This window comes from Myodes glareolus, chromosome 6 (assembly GCF_982192425.1).
Source record: "Myodes glareolus chromosome 6, mMyoGla1.1, whole genome shotgun sequence".
Taxonomy (NCBI): domain Eukaryota; kingdom Metazoa; phylum Chordata; class Mammalia; order Rodentia; family Cricetidae; genus Myodes; species Myodes glareolus.
Window position 1 is genome coordinate 66,069,031 of NC_142031.1, and position 24,879 is coordinate 66,093,909.

The 24,879-nt window shown below is 43.0% G+C and overlaps 1 long non-coding RNA gene across 1 annotated transcript in view; it reads right to left on the reverse strand.

Moving 5' to 3' along the window:
* Window positions 1-2,891: 2,891 nt before the first annotated feature.
* The window catches only part of LOC148121845 (uncharacterized), a 47,806-nt gene continuing 25,818 nt past the window's right edge, over window positions 2,892-24,879 (reverse strand). The window contains exon 3 of the long non-coding RNA XR_015738123.1: window positions 2,892-3,120. This is a non-coding gene — a long non-coding RNA (uncharacterized LOC148121845). The remainder of the gene's footprint in view (window positions 3,121-24,879) is intronic.

Genomic DNA, 24,879 nt, shown 5'->3' on the forward strand with positions numbered 1-24,879 from the left:
CATTATTTACAAAGAAAGGTACCCTGGCAGGACTGCCTCGGGTCTTGGGCTCTGTTCCTCTCATGAGGTAAGGGAAAGGAATGAAGACATCAGGTTAGCCTAACAAAAAGACCTTCCAACATTTTAAACACTTAACGGTTTGACCTTGATACTGTTGAGCTAAAATATACTTTCTTTAGATTTGATCAGAAAATCTAACTTAGCTGTCTTAGTGGGAAGACTATGTACGTCAGAAGATATGGGAGTGTTTGGATTCCAGGGAGCAAATGTAGTAGCAAATATTCCAGGGTTGAAATTAAGGGGGAACATCCGTGTATAGTCTTTACAAACCACATTTCAGAATATCGAGTTACAACCTAACTACCCAGATGGATGCAGAGGTAAGGCATATACTATCTGCTAATTGAGTTAGGGCCACTGTCTAGATGGGAAGCGACATTTCTCCCCCTCCCACAGGAGGAGAACTCTGATGCCACAGACCTTGGCCTGCTGGAGGGAGGGGGACGTGAAGAGGGAGTAGAAGGCTTGGTGTGCCTGCCGTCTGCCCAGGGTGGCAGCACTGAAAGGACTGAATATTTTTGTGTATGACATTTCAGAGCCTATGAAAACAAAACTGTGTGCACAAACTAAAGGACACTGAAGGGCGCCCCTATCTAGACAGGGCAGGATTTATAATCTACCCCTTGGACTAGCAAACTTCCTCCATGTGTTTCCATAAGATTTCTCCTGTAGCACAGACATTACATAATGCACAAACACTGCAAGGCAGCCTGCAAGTCCACCCAGCAAGTTAAAGGGCATCCTCTGAAGGGCAATTGGACACGGAGCAGGTCCCCAGCGGGAGGACGTAGCTGGACCACAAGCAGCACTGGGATGATTTCTGACCTGAACATTTGCTAGGACTCCTTAGCCACACCACTGAGGCCCCTATGAACACTGGTTACCTTTCTCCAGGGCATGAGATGTTCTGGGGCCCACTAACCATTCTCAGCCTGAGGCCATCTCTTAAGAGCACTGTCCTTCCAGCAAGTCACCAAATGCATGACCAGGTGGCTGGAGAGGGGGTAGCTTCTGTGATGATTATGGCAAGAGGAGGCAGTGGGTACTGGAGAGCCAGAGGAAGAGGGGTTGTGGTGGTCGTGATGTCTGGACACTTGGTTAATGATTACAAGAGGAGGCAGTGGGTACTGGAGAGCAAGAGAGGAGGGGATGTGGTGGTCAGAGTGTCTAGACACTTGGTTAATGATCACGAGAGGAGGCAGTGGGTACTAGAGAGCCAGAGTAGGAGCGGATGTGATGGTCGGAATGTCTAGACACTTGGTTAATGATCACAAGAGGAGGCAGTGGGTACTGGAGAGCCAGAGAGGAGGGGATGTGGTGGTCAGAGTGTCTAGACACTTGGTTAATGATCATGAGAGGAGGCAGTGGGTACTAGAGAGCCAGAGGAGGAGGGGATGTGGTGGTCGGAATGTCTGGACACTTGGTTAATGATCACAAGAGGAGACAGTGGATACTGGAGGTCCAGAGGAGGAGGGGATGTGATGGTCGGGATGTCTGGACACTTGGTTAATGAGCATCTCAAGGTCACTAGGTTCAGCTAAACATCCAGGCAGAGGAGCCAGGGACTAGAGAAGTAGTTCTTGCTTCCTTTCCCTGTAACCAAAGTTACACTAACTGGAAAAAACTGAGACCACTGAAGTACTGACTACTTGGGTATTGTTAGTCCAGATCCAGAGTCAAGAAATGGGAGACCAGATGAAGCAGGCACACCAGCAGCAAGACGGCCGTGTGGACAAATATGTCTGCTTGTGAGTAGGTCATTTGAAGCGAAGACGAGCTTCCTTCTGGTTTTAGGGTCTATTTCTTAGATGGTGAGTCGACTGTGGTTGGGGAGAAAGCCTGAAACAACGTGGCTGGAAGGCGCTGGTTGGCCCTGTCTAGAGAGGGAGTGTGCACTGTGGTTGAGCTCCAGCGGAGGCTGCTGGAGCACGACTAGAGCCCAATCACTGCAACTGCAAAGGGGGCTCCTTCCTCACCAGTGACTTCAGGGGTGTTTCTCTAGGAAGATGCTTGTAACTCTTGTGTAGGAAAGACTAGAAATAGCTTACATAAGCACTTGCTTAAACAAAAAGTAAGTGATGACATATGTATTATATATTCACTATATAAATATATATATTTATATATATATTCACTATATAAATAATATAAAACTGTCATTTAATTATTATACTTAGAGTTTATATAATTGAAAGATAAAAATTTCTTATGTTCCACATCCTGATCTGAGGCCCACTTCTGGTCACCAGTCAGCTTGGTGCACAGACATATGTACAGGCAAAACACCCATACATATAAAAAATAAATAAAATTTAAGTCATTTATAAATACTAATAAGTTATTGTCCAAAAGTACAGAATAGGAAAACTATTCACTGGTATATCTGAAAGTATAGACAGCAGAGATTCCAGTACTAAACTATGTTAGCATGGTGATGTTTACTCTGGCATAATTTAAACTCTTCTAAATTGATGGAAAAGATGAGCATCAAGATGTATCCTATCCCCTCTACTGGCCATTACTGCAGACACTGAGCTGCAGGCCACCTCTGGATTCCTGCGAGGACTCCACACAAGCTGTGTCCTGTGCTTGGCTCATCTCCCCATGCTGTAGCTACAGTGTGAACCAGGAGCAGAAGGGAACATTAAAGCCCCATGAGATTTTTACTTCCGGTTATCATGAACCCCCTTTACTCAATGTCAGATTAAATGTGGGGTAGGAAAAGTCAAACAGATAACTGCCTGAAGCTCACGAACTGGCCAAGACTAGTCTGCACACTCTTCCTTACACGACAGCAGCCACACACCTTTGAAAAGCATGCTTACCCAGGCAGAATGGATGAAGAAGGTTCTTCAAAGGAATTTCACAGCTGGAGCTCAGTTTTTCAAGGGCTTTTTTGATTATGAAGGACTTTATTATTTCTGAACATGGTTTAAGTAATAAGTAGCCGGTAGCATAGAGCGCATATCGAAACCAGCACAGAAGTGGAGTGGCAATTCTGCCGTTGGGCGTCTTAGCCATCCGCTCAATAGTGGGAAACAGCATAAAGGAGTGGATGACCTACAAGAAAGAAACACATTTGCATGAGAGGTTTTCTTACAGAATAGCCCATGCTTGCCTGTATTTCCTATAGTCTCCTGACAGTCACCAGGCCTTGGCTGTTCTTCCTACACTCTCCTCCTGGCAGTCATCAGGCCTAGAACACCACTAGAGATGTGGTCACACAAAGCTAAAGCTGACTGTATTCTTACCCCATGCTAGTCCATAGGGGACCTAAGTGCATCCTGGGGCACTGGGGCTAACTATGGGAAGGAGGAGGAGTGACAGACACTTCTAGGTCATGATGGAAATTCACCATTCATTGAAGGATTACCAGAAGGAGGAACTAATACCCTGACCTGACTTGATGGGAACAGGGCCACACGAAAGGCTCCATTGCTATGAGTATTTCTTTACCGATTAGACTTGGAGACAGTTCTCTTTTCACAGTGGAGTTCTCTTAACTTCAATCTTAACTTTATCTTAAGGATAAAAGCATCAAACTGGCTCAGTCAGGAAACCAGAGATAGATCCAAATGCTTCTCCCGATGAAAATGAACATAAGTCCAACCACTGGTTATTACTGAACTATGTGAAAATGACTTCTATAGGAGATCAGAAAAGTCAGAAGAGTTATACACAATCTATTAACAGGAATATAAATGGGGCACCTCAATATTAGTAAAAGATCACAGAACAGGAAAATGAGAACAGAGGCTATCGATTTAAGTTTCTTAACTTTATTTTTATATGTATGGGTGTTTTGCTTGCATGTATGCAGACAAAAGAAGAGGGTATTGAATCCCCCTGGGACTGGAATTCCAGACAGTTGTGAGTCATGATGTGGGTGCTAGGGATCAAACTCGGGTCTTCTTCAAGAACAAGCAGTGCTCTTAATTACTGAGTAATCTCACCAGCCTCCTATTTAGTGTGTGTGTGTGTGTGTGTGTGTGTGTGTGTGTGTGTGTGTACACGAACACACGTATGCCAAGGCACACATCTGGAAATCAGAGACAATTTTGGGAGTCAATTTTCTCCTTCCACTATGAACTTAGAAATGTCAAGGTTGGCACCAATCATTTCAAAAAAAAATGCTTATTTTTAAGCATTTTAAGTTAAACATAACACACATATAGTGAGGCATATCAGATATAAATGTGCAACACAGAAAATCATTTTACGGCAAACAGGGAGGCAGCAGAAGATGCAAAGAGCACAGTCTGCCTTGACCCCCCAGCCATGAGGCTTCAGGTCAGCATCCATCACCTCATATGGGCAGTTCCTTCCCTGTTTCACACCAGTGCTCACTCTCCCTTCACAACTAAGATCCTCTTAGCTAAGGAATTTCATGTAACACAGCACACTTCACAGTTTGGCTTTTTAGTCAATTTCATGTTTATAAACTTCACCTTTATTGACCTCATCCTTCCCAGCTCTCTACTGATCCAGTGGTTTCTGTCTGAAGCACATAACGCAGTTCTTGCGAGGGCTGGTAGTGACGACAACTCTCCTCAGCGGTTTCTATTTTCTTTCTTAATTAAATTTATTCTTTTTAAACAATCTTTTCTCATTTTACATACCGATCTTAGTTCCTACTCCCTCTTCTCCTCCTGTTCTCCCAGCCCAGTCCTCCATCCACTCCTCAGAGAGGGTAAGGCTCTCAAATTCTGGAGAGTTGTTACTTTCCCTCACCCATTGAAGGATGACCGCACAGGGTAGAGATTCTGTCTAGACTGGTGTTTTTCTTTTTTCTTTCTTTTCTCCTCCCACTTGAAAATAAATAGCCCACTACTCTCTTCTTGTTTGTGTGGCTTCCGGCGAGTTGAAAATGATCCCTGCCTTTGCTTCTCTCTGTATAAGAAAAGGGGTGCATTTTGGCTTCTTGACTCTCAGGATTTATTACTTTTTTGACTTTCAGTAGTTTGGAAACACGTGCCTAATTGTAGCATGTTTTAGGGAGGTGATAATACAGTGTGGTGTCTTCTGAGGTCCCTGAGTCTCTACTGTGGTGTCGACATAAATTTAGTTGCTATCTTTAACAGTTACTTTCTGTTTCTTTATTTCCCTGTGGTACTCCTGTTCCTTTTGCCACAGCTTTTGTAGAGTCCTGCATTCTTCCCACACTGTTCTGTTTCTGGTTCTCTTTGCTTTTTGTCATTAGAGGTTTCTGTTGAGATATCTTTGAGCTCAGAAATTCTTTACTTTCCATATTCAAGTTACTCACATACATACCAAAGCCATCTTCATTTCTGTTCCTAGTTTTGATTAGCAGCATTCCAACACCTCTTAGGAGTCCCCTATCTGCTCATGTTGCCCACTTCTATTAGAACTTTTAATTTGTTCATCATAGCTGCTCAAATTCCTGGCCTGCTAATCGCCACATCCCTATATATGGGTCTGATGCTCACTCCACTTGTCAAGTTGTGCCTTCTACTACTTAGCATTTCTTGTAATGTTTTTCCTGCCAGCCAGACACAATGTGCCAGGGGAAATCAGCAAGTGTGGCGCTGCTCACACAGTGCTCTCTTGTCGTTCACAGTGGATCTGTCTCTGCTTTCTGCCAGAAGTGCACAGTGCTAATACTACAATGTCCACCACGGGAGCCTGGTTGAACTCTTGGGAGACAAATCTCAAAAATACAGATTTCTCACATGTCTGGGACCTCCTGGAAGTTCTAAACTTCAGAGTTCTCTACTCTGAACCCTCAGTAATTAGCCAACCACTACGTGGCTTCTCCATCCTTGACATTTGGCTCCCACAGGGCTTCAGCGTGTGACTCTCCACTCTGATAAGCTGTCACACCTTATATGTCCCCATCTTTCACACTGATCTTTGGTGGCCGTCAAGCCTGTTTGGCCTTACATGGACCTGGGCATGAACTTGGTCCTCATGCATACAATGCCAGTGCTCTGCCTGCTGAGTCAGCTCCCCAGACCACCCTTGCTTTTTAAAGAGCTGTTGTGTGAACTTTGTCCTGAAGAAACAGGAATAAACATCTGCTCACCCACATAGGGCACCCATCCCAGAAACAAAGAAATGGTTCCATCAGTGAGTTTACTGGAGTTACTCTCAGAACTGTTAACAACTTATGGGTCATTACACTGTTAGGAAAAACTGTTTTTCCCAGCAACTGTTAATTGTTAAACTTTCATGAGGGGCTGGGGCTTTGTGCGTCCCTCCCCTGCACTATGATACGGAGTTAATGAGCTCAATTCTGGACGAGTCTCCTTCCAGTAACTACAGCTGCATCCTGCTCAACTGGACAATGGCCACATCATGTCCAGAGGACAGTGTGTCACAGCTATCGTTATCCTGGCATCTCCTCAGTGATACAACTTTGTGGCTTTGTTCTGCATGTCCCTGGTGACCAGGGATGTTGAACACATTTTCAGATATGTATTGCCAACGGTATTACTCTTCTGAAGACAAACATAATAAACTTTTTTTTATCATTTCTAAATTGAGTTTTGTCTTCTCTGTTTTTTAAATTATATTTTAGTACTTATTTATTTATTGTGTAGGTGCAAAGGCATGCACACACAAAGTGCACCTATGTAGATTACAACACGTGGGAGGGAGCTGGTTCTCTCCTTCCACCACAAGAGACTTGGGGATCCACCTCAGGTGGTCAGGCTGTGGGTCACTGCCTTTACCCAAGGAGCCATGAGTTCACCTAGTAATTCTTTCCAGTTACTGTTTTTTTTGTAGTTTTTTTAAAATGAAATTCATCTCTCACTCCTAATCAAGAATGTGACTTTTCCTTCAAAATGTTTCTTTATAATAACTGGATGTGCTGGCCCTTATCTTCTCTACAATGCAGGCCCATGCCTGTGGCTGCATTACATCAGTTGTGGGTCTGTTCTCTGACTTCAGATATCTGCAAATGTTTGATCATTTCCTTATGTATTTTACATCTCTTTCTGAGTGAAATTGACACACTTTCCCTGAGGGTGGGTTTCTGTCTCTTCACCGTCAGCTGTGGGCAGTTTCTTTCTCTTGGTCACCTGTTTGATGACATTGCCCAAATGCCAAATTTTGTCAGGTGCTCCCTGGGGTTCTCCCTTTTTGTCTCTCACTAATGCAGAACAGGGATTTGAAGTGAAAACTGAGGAGGGTTTTTCTTTTGAGTCATATCTTGTTTTCTCCTAGTCCTATCTCTCAGCTAACTATTTAGCTATTTCCTGTAGACATTTTCTTCCACAACAATACTTGAGATATTTTGTTTCCTTTTGCTCACAATAATTTGAGTTTCTCTGGTTTTCTTCCTCAGCCCAATAAGAACGTATAATTCCAGGAGTTCCTGTATGGCCTGGATGATGACCAAAAAGTTCTGGGGTGAGGGGCAAGGGCTTTTCAGACATCTGGAGATGCTGATTCGGTAGCGATGCATCGCCAATGCTGCCAACACACTTCTTAAACAAAGCACAGCGTTTCAGCCGCAATATAAAGTGAGATCTGAGCTCACACAGAAAGTACATTTTGTCATATTCCCATGCTATAATGTAGGTATCTGTCGTGTTATTTTAACACCAAGCAGCATGCTTTAGGAGTCTGAGGGGTAAAACTGATGAAAAACCTTTCAGGAATCAGAGAGGTGATCTATTAACCAATGACTTCCCACCACCCAATTGAGAGTTCTGTCCTTTAGGCAATTCTAATGTCACGAGTCCTTTCATTCCTGAGGGTGATGGAGATGCTTTAGATTTAAAGAGACTTAACAGACTGCAAATGGGTGGGTTTGTGCAAAGGAGTCCCTTGTATTGAGATAGGAAGGGCTTCTTTGTGTCCTGCTGAGGTTTCCCAAGTGGAGCGCGCTCTCCCTACCCCATTATTACAAGAAGAGCTCCCCTCCAGACCAAGGAGCAGCTACCTGGTAACTGCTGAGGGAGCAACAACACAAAAATGTAGAAACTGAAGTTTCAGTGTTGCTAATCCTGGGGCGACACTCTGGTCAGGGAGCCAGGCTGGCCACAGTTATGAGCACACAGGCTCGTCTTGGGCAGTCAGTGCTCTTCGGTAACACTTGGGTAGACTTCCATGTGCTGGTAAGGAGACCGATCTGTCACTTTCTTTTCCCAGTTGTGTCTACATTCCTTTGTATATTAAGACTTCCCTGAGCTGCAAAGCATGGCCCTTCCTCACTATCTAGAAGGCTAGTAAAATAATACAATTATTTATGCTCTGAATATTCAGCAGATCTCATCACTGAAGCCATCTGGGTCTGGGTTTTCATTTTCCAAAAAACGCATGGGCTATTGATTTGTTCAATCTATTTAATAGTTCAAGCTTATCCAGAATATTTCATCTTGAATTTGCTGTCATATATTCCCACTCCCCCACCCCAACCAGGCTTGAGTCCTCCAAACTCACTGGCAGAACATTATCTATAGCATCCTGTTATTATATTTCCATCTCTGTCCTAGTAATGATGTCACCGCTCGCAGCTCTTATGCTGCCTGTGGTGCCCGAGAGAACAAACTCTAACGAAGTCCCTTCATTTTAGTCCTTGTTCTCTCTGGGGCTGATTCTGTACAGCATTACACGGCTAAAAAAGCTTTCTCTTGGCAAGAGCTGCAAGATAAGACTTTTCCTATTCTTTTATTTTCTATATTTCTACATAGGATATGGTTGGAATTTTCTTTTATCCAATCTCATAATTTAGTTAGGATACATTTTCATCTAAAGTTACTGCTAATATTTTAGGTATGAACCCAAGGTACACAAATCCCAGCTCCCAGCTCCCCTCTTAGCTTCCTCCATATTCCTTTATCTTTCTTATCACATTTAATAGAAAACAATAAAGGATATAGAAATTTATATAGGCAACAGGTCACCCTCAAAGATTGGAAACCGAAGACTACACAATCATGCCAAAAATGCGGAAAAACCATCTGACAATAATATAACATCCTCTCATGCCATAACTGCACGACGAATAAGGTGTGGGAGGAATGTGCTGCACAGCAACAGCCGTAGATGGCATCCCCGGTGCTAACATCACATCCATGACAGGGAGTTCGAGGCTTTCCCCATAAGGGACAAGACAACAGTAGAGCCTTACTAAAACAAGTAGGTTCAAGAAATAGAAGGTATGTAAATCAGAAATATGGAGTTGTATTACTGTGGACAGTAAGATGCAAATAGGAAATGACACACTGAAAACCTGTTTGAACTAAAAAGTTAGTTCAGTAAAGTTGCAGGATAAGAAAATCAACACTTATAAAAATTGGTAATGTTTCTGTAGGCCAGCAACAAACTTCTCCCTAAAAGATATCAGGAAAATAATTCCACTTTTTATTGAAGAATGGGTTTAATCAATGGGGCTGGAGACATGGCTCAGCAGTTTGAACCAGGTACTGTTCCTCCAGAGGACTCAAGTTCAGGCCCCAGCACCCATGCATGTCAGGTGGCTCACAGCCAACTTCAATTCCACCCTCAAGAGATCTGACACTCTCTCCTGGCCACTGCTGGTACTGCAATGATGTGTAAATCCTTCACTCCCCCATCACAAACACATTATAAAAAATAAAAATCTTAAAAAGAATTAATTTAAGCAAAAACCCATATACTCAGATGTATAAAAATACTGAAGAAACTGACAGCATCAATAACGAAAACCTCTCCACTGCCCGTCGATTAGAAGACTACTATGAATATGTCCACGCTATCAAGGGCAATCTACAGATTCCATGCAATTTCAACCAAAGTTGCAAAGCTGTTTTCACATTAAAAAAGCCAGACTGTGTACAGAGCAACAGAAGACACCAAATATCCAAACCAGTCTTTAGAAAAAAGAGCAAAACATCACATCAACTGACTTCAAAACACACTACAAAGCTATACTCATCTAAACAGGATGGTAATGGCATAGAAGGCATTAGGCCAGTAACACAACGTATGATCAGTGTACAGTATATACTTGCATGAAAATGTCCTTATGCAAAACAATGTCATGTACAATGAACATATACAATGAAAATTAAAAAACAAGGAGCCCTCTGCATAGTTGATTTTTTAAAAAATAGATGTTAAGAATACACTCTGCAGAAATGACGGACTCGTAGTGAATAGAATCATGCAGAGCAATGAAATCAAATATTCATCTCTGTCACACTCACCTCGCCAGCAAGGAAGATGCAACACCAGACTCTTCTCACTGCGGTTTATTCAGGACCTTTGAATCACCTTCTCACCCTCTCGCCCCGGACAAAGCCAGCCCCCAGCTAAATAACCTCTGGGTAGCCAACCCCAGCAAGCCATGTGGGAAATGCAGATAGGTTCAGAAATGCGGGAGCAAGCCAGATCTTTAGCGTTAACCATATATGGAGTTGTTCACAACTGAAAGCACTCACCGTTGGGAAGGTGGAAGGTGGAAACCAGCACCACCTTTAAGGCATGGCATCACGCAGCTCTCTACACATCTCATTGTAAAATTTTTTAAAAAGAAATAATAGGTTTAACTGTAAGACCTAAAACCACAAAACTATTATAAGGAAAAGCGAGAGAAACATGTCCACAAAGCTGGTCTGAACAAACATTTCTTATATATGATTCCAAAAGCATAGGCAACAGAAGCAAAAATCAAATTAGATTGCATCCAATTAAAGAGCTCTGTGCGGGAAGGGGAACAAGCGATAAGTGGAGAGACACCTACAGAACAGGAGAAGATGTTTACAAACCATGCTTCTAACAAGGGAAAAATATCCAAAGCAGATAGGAATTCAACAAATCAATAACCAGAAAACAAGTAACTTGATTAAAAAATGAGAAAGGGGGCAAGAGAGAGGGTTTGGCAGTGAAAAAATACTGGCTGCTTTCACAGCGGGTCAGAGTTCGAGTCCCACTCCACATCAGGTGGCTTACAACTCCTTGGAATTGCAGCTCCAGAGGATCTGATGTCCTCCTCTGACCTCAGCAGGCACCTGCTCTCACATGCACATAACCACACAGGCACATATGCAGGTAATTAAAAATAAAATAAATCTTAAAATAATAAGCACGCAGAGGAGCTCTTCCCTGCATTCACACCATTGCTCTTTCTTTAGGAGAGCAAAACAAACCACACCCTAAGGTATTCTGGACACAGGTAAACACACATGTGACAATACACATCACAAACATTTCAAATGGTGACACTGGAAAGAAATACTTTTAACCTTCCTGTTAACCCTACAGCAAACCAGTGCAAACAATTAATGAAAACCATCTGTTTTTCATGGCATATGATAATTTAGTCCTGTTTAGAAACCCATTATTCATTTGAGTTCCAAGCTCATTCATTAACTTCAAAATCAGACACCTATGCTTACTATGATGGCCTCGGAGACGTAGAGACTACAAATGGTTAATGCAGTTACTGTCAAACTGGAAGTACTGCACAGATTCCACATGAGCTGTGTAATCCTCAGGACAGAGGGAGCTCTGGGCTGATCAAATCAGCTGGCAGAAACAGGAAGCAACCCATTATTTTTACACATGATCCTTTACTGTGACCCATGTTAAACAAAACTGCACGCAAGGGAAACACACCAGCAACCACAGGTTATATTTGGTTGATCTGTATCGAAACAAATTGAGTATTGAAGTGTGCTCTGAAATCCTGGGAATGGACCAAAACAATAGGAAGTTCTCATATCTGCTCTGAATGCCTCATTGCCTCGCAAAAACATAAGAGCAGAGACGGTCATGCTCAGGAGATGGGACAGGCAGTCACGACCAGTGCTTAGTATATGGGACAGGTTCCACCTTCTCCCTGTGGAGAACAATTCATGGCTGCTCAATTGAGACATACTTTCGCCAGACATCAAGATAATTTCAGGGAGATTTATAGTTTAAGTTTGGTAGGAAGGCCACTGTTGAGATTTCTTTTATTCTTCGTATAGAAACACACTTTTAGAAAAGAAAAAATCCACACAGGCCAAAGAAGTAGACCTAATTTTCTGACCCAGCTTGTTCAGAGCACGTTCCAAACCTCTGACAGGACAAGCTATGTTTTCATGTGACTGCCTCGTTACAGAAAGCACATCCGTGCTGGACAGCTTGGTCTACTCTACGGAAACAGTTTCATCTGAGACCTACCACAGTCAACGTCAAAAATACTGTTTTTACATTTTAATTTGTAATGTGTGTGCACATGTGTATGTGTGTGTTCATAAGAAAGTGGCCATGCACACACATGTGTAGGTCAAAGAACAACTCCTGGTAATAGGTTCTCTCCTACCATATAGATTCTGGAGATCAAACTTGGGCCATTTATGATTCAAGTGTTTTTACCCACTGAGCCATCTCATTGGTCCCAGCAATTTTAAATTTTTTTTTTAAATTTGGTACAAATTGCACTGTGCAGTCCTGGACGGCCTGAAACTACGGAGTAGACTGCTCTCCAAATCACAGAGATCACCCTGCCTCTGCCTCTCAGTGCTAGGCTTAAAGCATGTACAATCATGCTTAGCTCAGAGTCAAGCTTTCATGATAAGGCACAACCAGGTTTTCTTGAACATTAGAAAAACATAAACATGCATATTATGTCTTTGTATACTGGTTACACTTTGGGGTCAGTGATTTATTGTGGTATCATTTTTCTTGAATCTACATTATTAATCATTCAGAAAAGAAGTCAAGTACCATTTTGAGATGTGGCCATGGGGAAAGAGTGTGGCTTTTGTGCAACATTTCAGTAAGTAACATTTAGTGATTTTTCACAGTATCTGGAAACCAAACGTCAAAGAGAATTTAACATAAAAGTAGAGTAAATTGTAAAAATCTCCCATACATCTCCCTATTTGTGAGCTTATTCCAGAGGTACCCGTTGTCTCCGAGGGGCAACAGTGATGTCTGCACGTGGTGACCAAGGGAAACCATGACACTAGAGACGCTGACACCACCACACACTGCGATTTGCTTATTAGGGTACTCGCTTGGCACAGGGGTGGGCGTGTGCTTTCCTGCTCCACACCAGGCAAACAGGAAAACACAGCACAGCGCCTTTCTTCTCCTATAACTGCCCGCAGTCCTTTGAAAACATGCAATATAAACCTTCCTTCAAAGATCAAGTTGTGAACAGTCAAAGTGGAGATTGAGAAATAATCTTAGCTCTGCTTGTTTCTTTCCCCTAAAGTCACGTGTTCCTGTCCTAGTGTCCTTTCAGAGACACAAGCAATTAGCTTTCCTTGTCTCTATGCAGTTCACAAACTGCAAATATCACTTTTATTTTAAACAGAGAGCTTGCTTTTGAGAGAGTATTGTTTTTAAAATTTCATGAATCAGAAAGTAAGAAATAGGGCACAGCAGGCATGCACTTAGCACAGCAGTGTGGTAATCTGTTATTTCCTAGGCTTTACAGAAGCGTACTTTCTAAGCATTGTCTCACTTAATCCACGAAACAGCCTTACGAAGTAGGTCTCTTCATTTTCATAGATGAGAAAAACTGAGGTTTAGCTACAAAGTATCAATTATGAAGCATAAACCCAAGCAGGGTGATTTTGGTATTAACCGTTAAAAATAGTACCAGTGAAAAACTTCTTTGCAATAGTTATTATTTGGAAACATCAGTTTCCTCATGATGAAACAATTGCTGCCATTATTGTCAGGCGATCTATACAAGTCTCAGAAGTTATTTAGCATGAGAAAAAACTAACTCACATGCTAAGAAGGCTGAGATTCTCCATCTCATGAGTTTTCTAAACTTTAATTATCCAAATGTAAAGGGAAAAGGCCATTTCGTGTATTTAATCTGCAGGCCAGAGTTGCTAATTTACAGGGAACAGAAGGATACTTGCAGAGAATCTGTGTGGCTTACAATGATGAGAATTTTGTTTCCTAATCACCCTTTAAGCTTCTATCCTTATGGCTCACATTGATTTTCCTCGGGACACAAAGCGCTCCTCTCAGCCGCACAGCTCTCGGAAGGAATCCTCTGATGCCGCCACTGAGAACCCCTGAGAAGACGGAATGTCCCCGGCTCACAGCTGCTCACCCTTCCCAAACTGCTCTACAGCAGGAGCATCTCTGACAAAACCCCTGCCACTCCGAGGTGAAGGGTGCTCTCCAGGTGGATCAGCACTCAGGGAATGGTGACAACAGTAAATCACCCTCATGTTACAGCTACAAAATTCTCACTGGGGCACCAATGGCTGCGGGCATGATGAGCCCTTCATCCAGTATTTGCTGAAGGCTGTGAAGTCAGGACGCCTCAACTGCTGGACAACGAAACAGACTGCTCGAAATTAGACTCCAGTCTTCTAAAGGCGAGACTTGGAATGAGAAGAGCAATGCATTAGGTCTGCTGTTGAAATTTATTGAGTATCCTTGATATGTGAGATGCTGCGCAGATTGACATACAAAGCAGTCTCTGACTTCAGAGAGGGTGTGTGTGTGTGTGTGTGTGCAGGTGTGTTAATGTGCAAAGGGTATCTCTATGCAGGAAATAAAGATCAGGACAAAGCTGAGCCCCAGACTCTTGTCTATCACGCCCCATTACTAGCAATAGGCCTCAGAGAGATTTTGCCAGGAATCCACTGGACACCTACATGAGCAAACACTGACGGCACAGCAAAGGGTAACTCAGGAAAACCACTGCAGATTATTTCCCACTTAACTGCGGAGAGACATTGAAAAACATTTCTGTACTGTGCATGAAAATGCTTTAAAAACCTGTACTAAGGTGAGGTAGAGGACTCCTTCACATCGTTTTAGAGAGGCACACAGAGGCAGGGCCTCAGCACTCAGTTCAGGTAGCAAAGTATTCTGCCATAGAAACTGTTCATGGACTCCTAGCCACCCAGAAGCCAAATGGAGGGCACAGGGCTTGGCTTTCCAGTTCCATTTCAGCCAGGGGCAAAGCCATTAGTTAGGGCAGCTGTGACCCCACGAGACAGAGGTTGCAACTTGGGAATATAAAGTTATTGCACAGGTTAAGCTCAAGCGGAAGTGACTGGAGGAGTGTGAATTCCCACACTAGCTGGGATGATGGAGCCGGAGATCTGTCCTGTTCAGGTGAGGAAAATAAAGGCCTCTCTGAGATCCATTAAGTAAGACCCTCTACCTCACTGGTCTCTCTGAGGGAGAAGCTCCCTTTTCCCACTTGCTCCCAAGCACCAGTGTAGTGATTGTTTGTGTTTTAAGAAATAAAGCTTGCCTGAAGATCAGAGTGCAGAGCTAAGCCACTAGAGGTCAAGCAGTGGTGGCACACACCTTTAATCCCAGGCCTTGGGAGATAGAGGCAGGGCGATCTCTGTTAGTTCAAGGCCACCCTGGGCTATATGAAATTGATACAGTCTATAAGAGAAACAGAGCTCACACAAAGGTGATCCCAGCACTAGTGAGGGGGAGACAGGAGTGATATGGCTGGGTGCTGAGAGGAATATAAAGCGGGAGGAGACAGAACTCAGATGCAGTCTGAGGTAGGATCTGAGATGCAGTCTGAGGACAGGATTGCCCCTTTGGTCTGAGCACTAGAACAGGTAAGAACTCTCTAGTGGTTGGGCGTTTTGCTTCTCTGATCTTCAGCTTCCATCTCTGATGGTTGACTTTAAGTTTTTATTATTAAGAACAATTTGATTTTGTGGTACACACCAGCTTTACAAGGTGCCTCATCTCCCAGGCCCATACAACCCAGGTTAGTTCCTTCCAAGGCTCCCTGACGTTGGGAGTTCTCCCAGTCCCTGCAGAGCTCACAGAAAGGACGCCTGTCTCCAGGGAAGGACCTCACGCCTCTGATAGGTCTGGACATCACTCCTGGGCTGAGTGGTGTCTACTTCTTAGTTTTAGAATGTTTGACTTACAGACACAGACCACCAGTTTATTAGTAAAAATGCCAATGCTATCCAAAATTCTGTATGGGAAAACTATACATGGTTACCAATGCAACCTTCATCCAAGAATTGCAAAATTAAGACAATTCAGAGACTCTGGATAGCAGTTTAGTAAACATGGATAATATTTCTCATTGATTTGAATTCACATTTTTAAGTGAACACAAAGTTGTTTTTATTAAACACTTCTTGCTACAATTATCACAGCAAACTCTTTTTGCTGTGATTCTAAGTAATTCAGTGATAGCCTCAGTTAATCCCATCTGTCTTTTTAAAGATGCAAACACCTCCTTTATCTTCAATATCACACAACTTCCGCGAAACCTTCTCTGGATTGCAGTTTCCATGGGTAGAGAACAGTTACTATGTGGAAAGTGTGTTTGTTAGGAAAAGTACCCGGAGATCAAAAGTCACTAGCAAGTAGTCTTTTCCAGATTTTATTCTGAGGTAAAAATATTTTCTCTTCTCCTTTGAGAAATCCCTATTAACAATAATGAGAGCATGAAACAAACAATTAACAAGTCAGTGAATTAAAGACACACCTGTGTAAGCCATGACACATCTGTGCAGTCCCATGAGGGAGAACACGTCTGAAACCCTCTCTCATGCAGCATATTCTAATGTCTTCACGTCACCATTCACTAGTTCATGTCAGTGTGTGTGGGGGGGTGTAAAAACTGCATGTGCCCTTACATTCCAAATCACACCAAAGCAGACACAGCAGAAACCAACATCCTCATGGAATTTTTGAATCTTTTATTATCAAGATATCTTCATAGTCATTTTAAAGAAGCCTGATGCTGGCCACCATACTAACTAACATTTGGGGTCCTTGACAAAAAGGTAACTTGCACCTATTCATCTCTCAGTGAAAGCCAGAAGTCCACATGTTCACAAGTTCACTCACACAAAGACAGAAAGCCTCCAAATAACTAATTTACACTCTTAAATGCAAAAGGAGACAGTAGACTGACAGATACTAGCTAAAGTCAGAGAGCAAAATAATTGCAAAAGGAGCCCAGAGAAAGACAAGAGAAGAGCAGAAGGAATGACGGCTTACTTAAATGCTAAAGCAGCATTACAAGGTGGTGAGTGGGGTACACAGAGGACTAGATGAGAAGCAATCCTCCTACCGACAGCAGAGATTAGCAGGCAGGACTGTCAGGAAAGCAGGGAAGAAACAGTGTGAGAGTCAGAGGCTGTGTCTTATGGACACAGCAGAGCAGCTACAATATCAACTCACAGGTATTGCGACAGCATACGTAAGATTTGGCCAATCTCAAGGTGGACCAAATCGCAACATAGAGAAGGGATCTGGGCATGAAATCCCATCCCTAGCCATGGAGTTATTGGCAATTGCTATCTTTTAGGATAGGGTGAGTCCGTTTTCTTCTAGCAGTGTAGTCCTTTCAAGTCAGCTACGTTCCAGTGAAAGAGAACACTTCCAAGAATATTTGGGTAACACATATCGGTCTTGATTTAGTGTTTTAAAGGATAAAAATCTGGATGGGTAAGGAAGAGGGGGTGGATCTAGCGAGATTTAAGGGGTAAGGAGTCAACATAACCAAAACACATTGTATGAAAGTCTCAGGAACTAGTAAATAAAACTATATATTTCTCCAATCCAAGAAAACTAAATTTCTGTTAAATGAGTTCAAGAAAGAGCGCTTTCTCTCTCTCTCTCTCTCTCTCTCTCTCTCTCTCTCTCACACACACACACACACACACACACACACACACACACACACACAATGGGAAGGGAACCTAACAGAAATGAAGCATGCAAGTTTTTCCAAGTTTCTCTATAGCTTCATTGACTAAATAAATGAAAGTTCAGTTAAGAGGCAGCCCGTCCTCCAGAATATCTACCTCAACCACTGTCCTCATACAGAGGCTCTGCAAGCCAAGCACAGCCGGGTCATTTACTCTGTCTAGAAACAGAAGAACACAGGTGTGATGGCATAAGTGTGTCATCCGAGTGCTTGGCAAGCAGAGGTGGCAGGACCACCGCAAATTCAGGGCCAGCCTCAGCTACATAGCAAGTTTCAGGCAAGCTAAGTCCACAAAGTAAGGTCTTGTTTTAAAATAAAGAAAAGTGAAAAACTTTGGAATCTGGGTGCACAACACAGAAAAACAGGAAGGAAGCAAAAGCTCCCCTCTGGATTCCAAGATTCTCTTAGTCAACACTCGCCCTCTGGACTGTTGGCATCTAGGACTCTGCATTCAGACAAGAGGGTACGAGACCCCCTCTCCCAGGGAAACGCAGTGGCTCTAGTAGATGAAAACAAAACCACACAGACAGTACACAAGGGAGGAACAGACTCTAAGATGTCAGGGTACCCTCTTCACTTTCTGGTGAAGCCGAGCAGCTAACAAAGTGCTCTCCCAACAAAATGCTACCTAAGCATTTCCAGTGCCTCATCCTCCTCTGTGGAGAAATGACTCAGGAGCGTCGGACAGCTGAGGGCGGCTTTGATTGGAACAGATCAAAAAACAAATAAAACTTGAAAAAGTGAATCTGAAGTGGAGACAGTGTAAGACAAAACTCCAAAAATGTTTTCCTGAGATCCATGATGAAAGATACCACAAGAAGAACAAAGAACAAGGAATTCCTTAGAAACTTTTAGCCTGAATGCTGAAACCAAAAGTTTCATTCTGAAGAACCAGAGAATAAAGTTGAGGGAAATCATTTCCCTTCGTATAGAACTAAAAAGCAGGAGACGGCCAGGGCATAAGATGAATGGAGGGAATCTTTTCTGAAAGTTTAACATGAATAATGAGGAATTCAGGAGACGGAATTCTCACTACGCCAGCATACCAATGTCCATAGTAAAAGTAATAAATAGTGCATGACAATCACCATAAGATGCAATACCGGGGGCAGCCTGGAGATCCTAAATTTCCCACAGGAAACCCCAATTGTCCAACAGAATGAAACACCCAGACTGCATACATTTCATCAGACAGCCTTGCTAGACCCTGAAGTCAGACAACACCCAGAAACGGCACAGGTGGGCATAGGGCAGTAGACTCTTGCTACAAAATCTCCCTGATGAGAGCAGTTCAAAAATCAGGGGAAACCCTGCTTAGAAATCCCCCCAAAACCAAACCAAACCAAACCAAACCCATAGTGCTGAGCCTAATTGAAGGGCCAAATCCCAGGCAAAGGGGAAATGTAGAGAACAGTGCCAAAGAGTTGAGAAAGTTTCTGGAAATCTGATGAGGTTCAAGGAACAAAAGTTAGCTGGTAAAGACGAGGTGCCCTAGGCTTCCAACAGTCTGCCACTAGGCTCAGGTGTCTCCCTCAGTCATCAGTATTTTCTTCCTGGAACTTGGCAATCTTGCTTCTTGCCTGTGCACTACAAGGAAGCTGACTTGGATTGTTCCATCTCAAGGTGATCACGTATGATTCTTATGAGGTGTCCTTCACTTGGTGCCTCCTAGGCTGTTTCCACTTCCGGGAATTGTTTCGTGGTCTCCGTGGCATACTGTCCACAGATTTTCCACACAAGCGAGAAGTAAGTGCTGCTAACTGTGGCAGAGACTTCCCTCTCCCTTCCTCAGAGGCCACATTTGCATTTCCTATCTCCATGAGCTACAGAAAGAAGCTTCTGGATGGAATGAACACCAGCAGCTTTCGCGGAGTTCTGTGCATCTGTTTCTACTCTCTTCCTCTTTGTGTCTGTCCTGACGGGTGTGTTCCCATCCAAGAGAATCTACGAGCTGAGCATCTGTAGACGTCTATGGGGTGTCACTGTGCAAGCTGCACTTTTCATGTCTATAGCCATCTAATGGTGAAGGAATTCACAAACACTGTGTCCTGCCTTATCGCGCGGGCCACTCACTCATCTCTCAGTGTCTCTTACTCTTCTAGCACCATGACTCTCATGATCGAGTGAGATCTGAATATGGCTATCTGTTTGTCAAACAAGGCCTGTGTTAACTCACCTCTACTTGTGGTTTTGTTAGGACTTCAAAAGCCAATGATGAGGCAGATCATGGGAAGGCATGCTTCCCAACCGTTAGGGTTGTCTGGAGACAGGGAGGCATTGCCAGTACAGCAACATAAGGTAGCAGAGAAGAATGCTAAGAGGAGGCTAGGCAAGGCAGAGGGGTGAGGAGTGGCAGGCTGAGAGAAGCTGGGGAAGCTGCAGCTAACAGACGTGTGGATATACTGTGTCATGACAGGCCTAAGAGATGGGGCTCTCTGTAGAGAAATCACGCAGTGGCTCTCATTCCTCTACTTTACTCTTTATTCTTCATCTACTGCTACTGAACAAGCCATTAAAGCCTTTGAATATTAAAATAATACATTGTGTTATCTCAGTTTGTGCAGGTGAGGAGTAGGGTATGGCTTTAGCTGGGTCCTCTACCTATGACCTCTCAGTTTGCAATCAAGGTGTCAGCTGGGACAGAGACCTCACATGAGGCTTGACTGGGAAAGGGTCAGGGATCACTAAAGCTGTCAACTAAAGCGGTCATCAGGAGTCAGCTCCTTGCACTGTACAAGGCTACAGTTTTTCTTGGCTACTGTTTCAAAGCTGCCTTTAGTTTCTAGAAGCTGCTGCAATCCCTTGACACATGAGCAGAACAGCTAAGAGCACGGCAGTTTGCTTTCCAAATAGCCAGAGGGACAGACTTCAGCAGGACAGGGTGTCACCTCGGGCATGTAAATCACACGGCTCCTCCCACCTTTACTGTTTTTTGTTGGCTAGAACTGTAAGCACGGAGGAAGCGACATATGAACATGGACATGAGAAGTGGACATGAGACCGCAGGTGGACACCCAGGGTCTGCCCACCACACTCCTACTCACTTCCTTCTTCTGTGTCACTGTATTTTGTACAAAAGTTTGATTTGTGTAAATTAAATCTTTACCTAGTCTAAGGCCACAATATCATTCAGTTTAAAGTTTTAGGAGTTAAATTGGAATTGCTCCTTTACATATTGTGGTGGTTTGAATAAATATGGCTCCCCTGGGTCCACAGGGAGTGGCACTATTGGGAGGTGTGGCCTTATTGGAATAGGTGTAGACTTGTTGGAGGAAGTGAGTCACTGGGGGTGAACTTTGAGGCTTCAAATACTCGAGCTACACCAGGTGTGGCTCTCTTTTTGCTTCTTGAGGATCCAGATATAGAACTCTGAGCTACCTCTCCAGCACCATGTCTGCCTGCACACTGATACGCCTCCAACCATGATGAGAATGGATGAAACCTCTGAACTGTAAGCCACCCTAAAGAAATGAAATTAAAATGAACAGACTGTACTACATTATTTTTTTGTTCGAAGCACAGATGTATAGGACATGTTAGCTTTAAAGTAATTTTTATTTATCTGTGCGTGTGTACAAGTGTGCATGCCACAGAGCACATGTGGAGGTCAGAGCACAACCTGTGGGAATCCTCTCCTTACATCATGTGGTTTTCAGAGCTGAGGCTTAGATTGTCAGTCCTGGCAGCCTTTACCCGCTGAGCCATCTTGCCAGCCCAAGTTAGTTATCTTTAAGGTAAGAGGCAAATCAGTAACTGTGCTGCAGACATCTCCAGATAAACCGCACGCAGCTCTCACTATATTTCCCTCTGCCATTTCTACATGGTTTTAGGAAGACACTTGCTGCATTAGAAAAGCGGCCAGCGGTACACTGTGTGACGTCCCTCTGAATGCTCCTTTACCTTTATTTTAGATGTTTTCCTCATCTTTCTGAAATTTAAAAATACCTTAACTTTATAGTTAGAAAACAATTTAAAGAAGGAATACTGTAATAATAAATTATGGATACAACAAAAATCAACACATAGATTATATCCATTACTTTAGATACAGAATAAAACAAATATAAGGATTAAATATCACAAAGAATGCAATTTACTCAAGGTAATAATAAAACAATGAGATGAAAATAACTAAATATTAGTAGTTATAATACTACGGATAATGGGTTTCCATAGAGTCATTACATAATATTTTTTGAAAATTTCAAGTATCTTAATTTTATAGTAAGGATTTTTTAAACTTTGAAAAATTTTATAATAAAAATGTAGAATTATCAATGAAGAAAAGCTTTTTAAAAACTTATTCTTTGCCCTATATAATGGCATATACTGCTATAAGCTGAGATGGCTTGCTGAATATTCCAGATTTTTATCTTTTATTTTTTTGACACAGGGTCTGAATCTATAGCTCAGGCTTCCCGGAACTCACTGTGTTAGCCTCTAACTAACAGTCATTCTCCTGCCTCAGTGCACTGACATCTCAAGTGGAGTGATGGAAGTCAACCATCAGCCACATGTGGATGATCACTTTATTGTAAGGAAGGAAATTAGGCCTTGGCTAAGGGAATCTAAGGACTTTAAAGGTAGATTCAGAGCCAGATTTAATAGACTATACCTGTAATCTCAGTCCTCATGGTGCTGAGGCAGGAGGGGCACTGTGAGTCTCAGCATAAGGTGAGCTACATAGTGAGTTCCAGGCAGCCTGGACTTTTAGACTAGGACTGTATTCATACAAAAAAGAAAACAAACAAATGTAGCAGAATATTATTTTAACTAGGCAAAGATGTGTTACATTTGTTTATGCTGTGGAATATTACTTTAACTCTGTGAAGGTGTCTTACAGTTGTTCCTTCTGCCTTTGTTAATGATGTAGGATGTGTTACATTTGTTTATGATGCATCTGTTTCATTATGTAACAATGTGTTGAATTTATTTCACCTTGCCTGTCTAAGGCACCTTACTGGGCTAATAAAAAATTGCTTGGCTAAAAGTTAGGCAGGAGAGGGATAGGCTGGGCTGGAAGTCAGAGAGAATAAATAGGAGGAGAATTCTAGGCTTGGGAGAGAAAAGAGAACAGAGAGAAAGAGAGGAACACTCCAGGAATCAGAAGCCAGGCAGCTGCCAGCCAGATATGGAGATAGCAGGAAAGTAAGACATACAGAAAGAAAACAAGGTAAAAAGCCCTGAGGCAAAAATAACAGAATAAACTAAGAGATAAGATAAGGTCGAGCATTTTAACTAATAATAAGTCTCTGTGTCATGATTTGGGAGCTGGCTGGTGGCCTGAAAGAAAAAGCCTGTTAAGAACAAACAAAGCCCGAGCATATTCAGGACTGCAACATCTCAGTGACACATATGGTAAACTATGTAGAAGGAGAGGGAAAGAAGAAACTTCTTTTGTTAATTGCTAATTTAACTTTTTTATTATGAAACAGATTTTTTGAGGCTTTAAAAAATTCAGATATTTGATATTTTCAGAAATAAAAATAATTCTTCTTGTGCCAGAAAGCGGCATCACAATAAGTTAGTAAACACTAGATGTGCCCCCGCCAGCAGCCACTCTGCCTGTCTTGTCTCCCCTATGAGGCACCGCTCACCAAGAGCTGGCAGGCTGAGGGAAGCTCGCTACACCTGACAGTAAATATATACTTAGATCTGGAAGCTCAGAAGGTCCGCATGAAGATATTCAATAAAGCACCGAGTGCTGACATGCATGAAGAATGTTCTATTATAAACCCGTTTTCACTTTCTTGCAGCTTTCCAAAGAAATTAGTTTTTTGTGGTGAAATTTTCCATGCTTAGTTTCAATCCAAAGGTGATTTTTTTTGCAAAGTTTGAGAAAAATATATTAAATAGTGTTTGAGTTAAGAAAAGATGAAAAAAAGAGACCACATAAAATTTCCACTTTGAAAGCAGTTTCAGGATTTGCAAAAATATTCAGACAGCTAACAATGACTGCAGTTGAAAAGCTGAAATTTTCCATGTGTCCAGTGTTCAACAAAGTAGTCTGAGAGATTCAAGAAGACAATATGCGTGCACACATGTAAACAAATACACACGGGATCTGGCAAGATTGCTCAGTGAGTAAAGGCACCTGTGGCCAAGCCTGATGACCCGAGTTCTATCCCTGCAACCCACACAGTGCAAGGAGCTTAATGACCCCTACTAGCCACCCCTGACCTCCACATGTGTGCAGTGTGGAGTGTATCGACCCTACTAGCTGCCCTCTGACCTCCACATGTGTGCAGTGTGGAGTGTATGGCCCCTACTAGCCGCCCCTGACCTCCACATGTGTGCAGTGTGGAGTGTATGACCCCTACTAGCTGCCCCTGACCTCCACATGTGTGCAGTGTGGAGTGTATGACCTCTACTAGCTGCCCTCTGACCTCCACATGTGTGCAGTGTGGAGTGTATGACCCCTACTAGCTGCCCTCTGACCTCCACATGTGTGCAGTGTGGAGTGTATCGACCCTACTAGCCGCCCTCTGACCTCCACATGTGTGCAGTGTGGAGTGTATCGACCCTACTAGCCGCCCTCTGACCTCCACATGTGTGCAGTGCTGGCATCTGCACCCACACACATTTGCATGTTCAGACATACATATATTAAAATGTAAAAAGTATTAAAAAACAAATATATACTGAGTCAGAGTGTAACAGGCCACGGGAAAACCAGCACTCCACTACATTTAACACGAACCTTCCCCAGAACAGATTTATTGCTTTCTAATGCGAAGTCTTTCACAAGCAGAGGATTCACGGCTGACTCTCTGACCACGGTTTTCACACCAGGACTCACAAGTGGTCACAAGGAGACAGTGTCAGCTAACTGCACTGCTTCTGTGGGGTTCAGAGCCTGCACTGCACTGTCCCAGATGCTCACCCCAAGTCTGCAAGGCTCACCCTGTTTTTAGTTCACCTTCTGCCCTTAGCCAGGCCTCTATGCCGCCTTCCGCCTCAAGAACATTCACACAAGCTCTGATCCCTCCAAAATCTCCCCAAACTCGCTGCAAAGAAACATTCACCTACTTTCCATTAAAACTCCCAAGTCCTTGAAGAACTCAGGAATTGAGGAAACAACACAAAAACCTTTAATTTAAGGACACGGAGCTGGAGAGACGGCTCAGCGGTTAAGAGTGCTAGCTGCCCTTGCAGAGGACCTGGATCTGACTTCCAGCACACAAGGCAGCTCACAA